The following is an 8,507-nucleotide window of genomic DNA, read 5'->3' as shown; positions in this document are numbered from 1 at the left end:
GGAAAATTATATGAATTGGGAAGGCCTCCTAAATTGTGAAGCCTCCTATTCTGTCAACTGACAAGTGCCAGGTAAGCCAAGCCAAGCCCCCAGGAATCCCTGGAGAATGGAAAGGAGGCCAAGACCCTATGGGTTACAGTAGCTGAGAGCCACAGCCTGGAAAGAGGCCTTGGGTCTGAGCCAGGTAGGTGGCAGGAAGAGGCCCTGAGTTGAAGGACATCTGTCAGCCGTTGGAGTGGGGGCAGAGGTAAGGTCCATCCCTTAGTAGTGAACATACTGGAGTTCAGAGTGGACTCTAAGTCCAACAGGGAGTGGAATGATGTAGACAAGAGACAAGGAAGAGACATGGTGGGAATTAGGCCCACAGTGGGGGTGAAGGAACAGGTAGGGCACCCACTCATCCATTTATCCATCCATCCCATCCATCCACCCACTCATCTAACCCCATTCTCATGAACATCTTTCCGTCCACCTACTGATTCATCAATCAATCCATCCTTCTACCTGTCTACCCACCCTCAATCCATCCATCCATCCATTTAACCATCCATCTATTTATCCATTCATAGACTTAAACAAATAGTTTGTGTATGAGTTCCAGCTCTACTACCTACTAGGTGTATAATCTTAAACATGGAGGAGAAGGGTAATCAGCACCTACTGTGGGCCGAGCCCTCCCTGGGGACAGAGTGGTGAGCAGTGAGGCAAGAATCCTCCCCGGGGGGCACAGAGCCTGGCCCAGAAGCCCATCTGTGACACTCTAGGCTCTAGACTAGGGTCAGCCAGCCCTCTAGGGATGGTGGGGTGGCTCTGATTGCCTCTGGATTGGGCAGCCTCTCTGAGAAGCCCCTGACTTCATTGCTCAGCCCATCTCCACCTGGCTGGCCCTCCCAGCCACTGAGCTCTCTTTCTCCAAGATTCTGTCCATAGGAGGCAAGGAAGTGATGCTGAGCCTTGCCTCTCTCCCACCCCCACCTCACTCCCACCTCACCTCCAAGGGCAGGGTGTGCTGCTTCTCCCCCAACAGAGGGGGCTCTCCCCGCTCCTGCCCTAAGGAAATGGAGCCCACGTTACCAGGCACTCAGTACCAGCCAAGAGTCCCTGCCAGCACTTTGGACCCATTTCCCATGGACTGAACAATGACCCTCCAAAGTTAGGCACTGTTATACTCCATTTTACAGTTGAGGAAGCAAAGGATCAGAGAAGTGAATGGATTTGCCCAAGGTCACACAGCTCGTCAGGGCGGCATTCCACACTGCAGAGTGGGAATACCAAAAGGGGCTGTCTGACCCTCTCCATTCTGCTCCTCTCCCCTGGGACCATATGCCTCAAGATGTGAAGCCATTTTCCTCTCTGCCACCTCCCGAAGGAGAGATGGCAAAGAAGGGAGGGGAAGGAAATCAGGAGGCCAGGCTTCAAGGTGGCGGTGGAGGCAGGACAGCCCTGTGGCCAGGGTTGCTATTAGCTGGGCCGTTCCTCCTTCTGCCTCTCCTTGATCAATGCCCTTCGTGCTCCTCCCACTTCCAGGCACCAGGACACTGGCTCCTGGTTCCAATGCACCCAGCCCCCAGGAGCAGAACCTTCAGGAAGTTTCCTCAGTCAGGGATTGTTGTGGCAAGAACAGAAACCTTCTGTAACTGGAGGGGGGTAAAAAGACTTCATTATAAGGGGTCTGATGGAAGCATAACCAAGCTTCTCTCTTTCTCTCTCTCTCCGCCTACCCCTCCCCTTCCCCTTGATCAGAAGGTCCCTAGAGGAGTACATGGCCACCCCCATCCTGGTTTCAAGATCCCCCTGCTCCAGGGCCCAATAGCCAAGACCTTGTGTGAAAACGTCTCAGTTCTAAATCACCTGCTCACTCCTTCAAGGAAGCCCTGGGAGGAGCAGAATGAGAGGGTGCTGGATGGGAAAGTTCTCAGTGAAAGGCTGTATCTACACGTTGGCTCTAGACCTGCACTTCTCACACTTTAACATGCAAACAAATGCCCCGGGGATCTTGTTAAACTGGAGACTGATTCAGTGGGTCTGGGCTGGGCCTGAGATTCTGCACTGCCGACAAGTTCCAAGGTGAGGCTGGGGCTGCCAGTCCACCGCCCGCAAGGTCCGTAGCCGAGCTGCAGAGGGGAGCAGTGGAGCGGCACGGTCTCAGGGGATCCTCCTGCTCCACGTTCTGGAGACCAGGTCCATCCACCCAGCTTTTCAGCAGCACAGAGCTGGATCCGCCCCCTTTTAACCCTTAACTCACCCCACCTGAAATGCTTAATTCAACCTCCCGTCATCCCACCCTCTTCTTCCCCCTCATCTAGCCCCAGAATATCTAGGCTGGAGGGGACACCAGCTCACTCAGGACCCCTCTGCTAGGCCTGATGACAAGCCCCACCAAGCTGTACGATCAGGGACGCTAGAGTTGAACTTGCTGGGCTCTGCCCCTTGCTGTGTCTTCTTTAAGCTTCAATTTCCTTGCCTACAGAAAGGAGAGACCAAGTCCCACCTCAGGGGGTTGTTACAAGGATTCCATGACATTGTACCCGGCTTGCACCCATACAGTTCAACCAATGGTAACTTTTATTGTGGAGGGAAAGTAAGAAATGATTGAACCCTTCCCCAGTATTCCAAGAGTCAGAGTAGACCAGGCACAGAGAAATCAGAAAACAAAGATAGCCAAATACTCAGCTTTTAGGTTCTGGGTCTCCATCTAAGACCCAAGACATCTGGAAGAAAGAACACTTCATTCTATTACCCCTCCACCACTTCCCAGATTAGGCCAAAGATTCTACAGGCTGGAGGAGGGAACCTGGGAAGGGACCGACAGACAGAAACAGAATCAGATGCAGAGGGACTCCCCCAGGTTCTGTCTGCACGTTCGGTCCTGGCCCCAGAGGATTCCAGGAAGTGAATCCCAGCCTCCACCTGCGTGAGTCTGGTATGGAGCCTGGAGACTTGCCCCATGAGACATCCTTCTCAGTGCCTCTGTAAGGACCGCTTCCTTTGCAGCCACGTGATGCCCCCTGGCCATCTTGCATGAGTGAAGAGCCATCTGTACCCTGAGAATTCACTCAGATCCCATTCTCCCCACCCCCTGTGGCCAATCAGGAATCAGGGCTCTGTTTTAAAACCTTAGAGGGAAGGTGATGGTGTATCAAGGCACTTCCCCACCTCTGGCCAAGTGGGACTAGACTAGAGACTTCCTTCTGAGCTCGGGAACAAGCCCCTTCTGCACTGTCTTCTTCATCGCTGTCCTCATTGTTGTGGTTATCATTATTTCTATTCCTCAGGCAGTCATGGGGAGTCCTGATGGCTTGGAGGTGATTGGCCAAGACGGTTCTGGAGCAGATTCTGGCTGGGCTCTTTTTTTAGTCTCTAGGTCTGGGGAAGTCCCATCCCTGATAACTATACCCTTGATGTCAAGGGCTCTCTCGCCTTTGGCCCGGAGCACAGAGGTCTGAGAGCTGTCGAGCTGGCTTTCACCTCCCACCGTTCCCCACCACCCTCCAGACCAGGGACAAGCCCTGTCTCCTGCCATCCCCCATGGTCAGGTCTCCTATCATTCATGTCAGAAGACAGGGACTCAAAATCAGGCACAGGCGCAAGGCTCTCCCACCACCTTAATTCAAGCAGATGACCTTGGACCATTCACAAGCCTTCGTTTTCACCTGTGTGGCGGGATGCTCATTTTGACAGCTTTAGGGAGCTCATGTGAGAATGAAAGAAAAAGCTTCCTATGAAAACATATGTTAAGTGTGAGGCATCAGGTTTACTGTTAGTGATGGTCCTTCTCTGCTCTTCTGTCAGTTTCCCCTTCTCCCACTTCTTCCCTCTTTCCTGATCCCTGGGTCCATCTGGGGTGAGCGAGGAGCAGGAGGAGCTCAGGGACCAGGCGCTCCTATGGTTGCAGGTTGCTTTTCCAAGAATCGGGCTGGGCCAGGGCATGCGACTTCCCCAGGGGCCTTGATGACACTTCCTTGGGAAACAGAAGCTGAGTGTTTCAGAAGCATCTGTCATTATGGAAACAAAGTTGCCAGTCCATTTTTTCTTTTACTATTTTTACTGCGGTTTCATTATCTTATGCAAATGAGGCCGCTGATGAAGCCTTTCTGCAGGGTGGCCCATGCTGGGACCAGCTCCATGAGGGGATTTATTGCCTCCCTCAGCCTCCAGACAGGATCGGGGAGGAGGAGGCCCTGTGGAGATAGCTTCCAGAGCAGCTGCCCCACCCTGGAACACACAACTTCCTGCCAGACAAGCCCCCAGGTCCTGCCTCTGTCATAAGAGTGCCCAGTCCTTTATTTCCAAAGACCCAAGTGTCAGGTCAGCCTGGCCCAGACCTCTGTCTCCAACTCCTCAATAGCTGAAGCTCCGTCAAGATGGAGTTGCTAGACCCACGTGCTTCTGGCATGCCACAGGTGGCAAGGTGGGCTCAGGGAGCAGGATAAAGCCTCAGGGAAAGCAATGCAGGTGGTGGCAGTCTGTGCAAAAGTGGTGAGGGCAGGAGATACATGCAAGACAATGACAGCATCTGTTATGACCCCATTTTAGAGATGAACAGCCAGAGGCTCAGAGAAGCCAAATAGCTTGCCCAAGCTCCAGTGGGTAAGTGGCAAGGCAGAGCTAACCCAGGGCTGTCTGCCTCATTAGCTCAAGAAAACACCAGTGCCTCACTATCTCCTGGCCCTCTGCCCCTCCCTCACATCTGCCCAGGCCTCCCCCATGCTCCTTCTGCAGCTCTGGCTTCTCTGAAAGCCCTCACAGTCCCTGCCTGCTCCAGGCCATCTCCCGGGCCATTTTCTCCCCACACAAGGTGTGATGGAGAAGCTCACATTCTCCCCAGTGAGCCCAGAGGCTCCCAGATGTGGAGAGATTTTCCTCCAAGAGAGTCCAGCCTCTAGCCAGTCCATCTAGCCCAAAGCTTTCACTGTTAGTGTGCTGTAAAGAGCAGCTTCCCTTCCTTCTCCCTAATTCAGTCTTGGGACTCTCTCAAGTCTGATAAGGTATCTTCTGGGACAGGAGCAGATCTAGCATTTAATAAGAGCCTTCTGCCCTATGTGGGCATGTCCCTCTGTGAGGCGGTCTAACTCAGCTCCACATCCCAAGGGCTTGGCAGCGATGAGATGACAAATGTGGAAAATCAGACGTTTCCCAGCCCCACACACCTGAAGCGGGTGTAGAGGGAATAAGGTCCCAGTATTTGCCATAACCCAAATGTCACTGGTGCTGTGTCTCTTGCATAGCCCTGACCTCCAGTCCCCTGCAAAATCCAAGGGACAGTCCCCTCTGCACTTGGAATCACCCTCTCAACTGAGGACCAAAGGTTAAGAGCTCTTAGTACTTGGCTCTTTCTTTTCCAGGAGAAGTTGTCATTAATAACAAAATAATAATAATAATAACAGCAACAATAATAATCATACACCCACTACTTGAGTGACAGCTCCAGACCTGGGACAATGCTTAGCGCTTGGCAAATCTCATCTCACAGAATTCTCACCATAACCCTATGAGCTAGAGGGTATCATCCCCATTTTACAGATGTGGAAACTGAGGCTAAAAGAAGTAGAATGACTCACCTACAGTTAATCAGTAAGCATCAGGATGAGGCTTTCCAGTGGGGACTTCCATGTCATAGATCTGATAAAGGAGTGAATGACTAAATGAATGAGTGAATGACTAAATGAATGAGTGAATCAGAAAACAGTCAATAATCAATGCTGTTTACAGACACTAGGGAACTTCCATGCCTATAGAGAAAAAAATCCAAACTTGATTGGGCCAAAAACAAGAATTACTAATTACAGCCGCTTGCAGGAACGACCTACCATTTATGCCTAATTGCAGTGCAGTCCAATAACAATTATGCACATCAATAAATGTGTCAGATTAACTTGGGTGTACGTTTTATTTGATTGCAACACTAAACCCTGTTTGTGGTAGCTCAAACTTGGGAGGCCCATCCTTGGGAGCCCCCCAGTCGGTCCCTTCTGGTAAAGAGGAGAACCTTGAGTGCTGGAAGGGAAGCGGGAGACAGGAGATGAGAGGCGCAGCTCTCTTCTCTGCCGCAGCGGGTCTGCTCTGGCAAGCTCTAGGAAAGCAGTTTGGCAGGGGGTCTTTGCAGGGTGTGCAACGTCACAAAACCTCCCCTCCTTTCTTCAATGCCAAAGGCAGCTTCCTAATTAGAACATCCATAACCCTCAGCATCTGCTCCAAGAGAATTCAGCTGCTCTAAGATGGAGAAGTCCATTAACTTTATTGCACAAAACGTCGGACGTGCTTTTAGACAGAGGATCACTGCCAAGTGAGATAAACTGCCAAGACCCGCCGGAGAGACAGGCCAGAACTTTCTGCAGTCCCCAGCTGGGTCCTCGCGACTGCCTCCTCACCCTGCCCAGGGCCTTGGGTGGTACTGGGGCATCCTGGGAGGCTGGAGCTGGGGAAATTGTGACTTTTAAATGCAGGTGCAGTCTGAGCATCCTGGCCCTCTTCGTGCAAGTGGCAGCCTGTTGGATGGCAGTGCCAGACAGGCGCCATCTGACTCCCAGAATGCATCAGGATTCCCACCCCACAGTCGGGGCCGCTCCTTCCTGCATCAGCAGGAGCTGGATTAGCTGGTGTCACTGGAAGCAGTGGAGCAAGGTAGCTAAGAACAGGCTTTGGAATTCAATGTTCCTGGGGCTAAATCTCAGCTCTGCCACTGAGGAGTCAGCTGCATGACCTTGCAAAAGTGCCTTAACGTCCTGAGGCCACTCTGTAAAGTGAGCTGAGTCAGATCCACCTCCAGGAGGTTTAGATGAGATGATGTCAGACTCCTCGCCGTGTCTGTCACACAGCGAGGGCTCTGTAGTGAGAGCACCCCTTCCAAGTCACCGGTGTGGAAATGGAGAAGGGGCCAAATCTCACAAAGTGTGCAGGGAGGGGAGTAAACACTGGGTTGGAGTCAGTCCATGTTCTGATCCCAGCTCGATTGTGTGCTTTGGTCCCCTAGGCCCTCAGTTTCCTCATCTGTAAAATGGGTTGATCGTCCTTGTCCTCCTTTCCTCACAGGAGGATTAAGAAGACATGGAAGTACTTTGAGGCCACTAAACGTCCAAAGCTGCAACATTATTGTTCCTATTACTCTAGTTGTGAACCTCATGTCTAGTGCTCCCCGGGACACACCAGGCCCGAGGCTGGCTGCTCCCCAGCCTGGAATTCATCTCTGCCTCTGCGCCCCATGCCACAGCCCTCTCGCCTCATCCTGGGAGGCCCAGGTCCCCACAGGCAGCAGCCACACACCTCCCAGCCTTCTCGAACGAACTGAACATCTCACCAAGTGGGCCTCCTGGGTGTCTTTTCTCAGGTTCGGATTCTTCTTAATATGAATAATTAGCAGAAACAGTCTGAGGGGGAGGCAGCCACCACAGCAGTCGACCCTTACGATTTCCGAGCCGCGGGGAGAGCCCAATTTCGCTCCGATCCGGATGCTGTAAATTCCCATCAAGCTAAGAAAATATAGTGCAATTTAGAAACACTGATACGGCAATAAAACACGGATCTCTGGCAAATGGAATTCAGCAACATCTAAAAACGAGTCATACATTACTCCGCCCGCAAACTCCCTCCGGGGACGCGCTGCTGGGAGAAGCGGGGGAAGAGTTTCAGGTTCAAGATGCTCTTGCCTTTTCGGATGACGGCAGGGCCACACGCAGCTGAGATCGCAGTGGTCCTCTCAGGCCTCCTCTCTGGGTCCAAAGAAGGGTCCAAGGAAAGCTCCCCAGCCAGAGGGGACCTGTGGCCCGGCCTCTGTGACCCAGGGGCCTCTGGAGGAAGCCTTTCTGAAAGGGTGGGATGGGAAAGAGGGAGAGAAACGTACTGCCTGTCATCCAGTCCTCACAAGTGGCCTTCAAGGGAAATGTGATTGTTCTTATTTATCAGATGAAGAAAATGATGTTTGGAAGTAAAGAGATGTGTTCAAGGTCACTCAAGACAAGCAGTAAAATCTGGATTTGAACCCATGTCTGTCAGCCTTTTTCTGTGCTACTTACCATCTTCTCCCCAGCTCAGGACTCAATTCTTGGCCCTGTGTAAGCCAGAACTGAGCCAAACATCACTGCTCACTGCCTTCTGGGAGTAGAGATAGGACCACAGCCCACACATGGCTTCCTCACTCTGCTTCGTAGGATCATTAGCCCCATTCTATAACCTGAGAAGTGGGAAGAGGTGTACTGATACAGTCCCCTGTCTTCTAAAGGGGTCAGGGAGACCAGGATCCCCTTGGGAAGGATTGATGGGTAGAGGGGAGACTCAGTGCCCAGTAAACATAGCACCCCCAATTCTCCCCTTCAGAGGCCAGGGAGCTCCATTTGAACTCTTGCCTCCCCATCAGCACACTGTCCCCTCCTCACCGAACCCATTTCATCCCACCCTCACTCATGCAGACACACACGCACGCACGCACACGCACGCACACGCACACGCACACGCACACACACAACACTCATTCCCACCTCCGCACTTCTGCTTGGCTGGTCCCCACCAGA

This window comes from Camelus ferus, chromosome 13 (genome assembly GCF_009834535.1).
Source record: "Camelus ferus isolate YT-003-E chromosome 13, BCGSAC_Cfer_1.0, whole genome shotgun sequence".
Lineage (NCBI taxonomy): Eukaryota > Metazoa > Chordata > Mammalia > Artiodactyla > Camelidae > Camelus > Camelus ferus.
Note: the sequence above shows the minus strand (reverse complement) of the source record.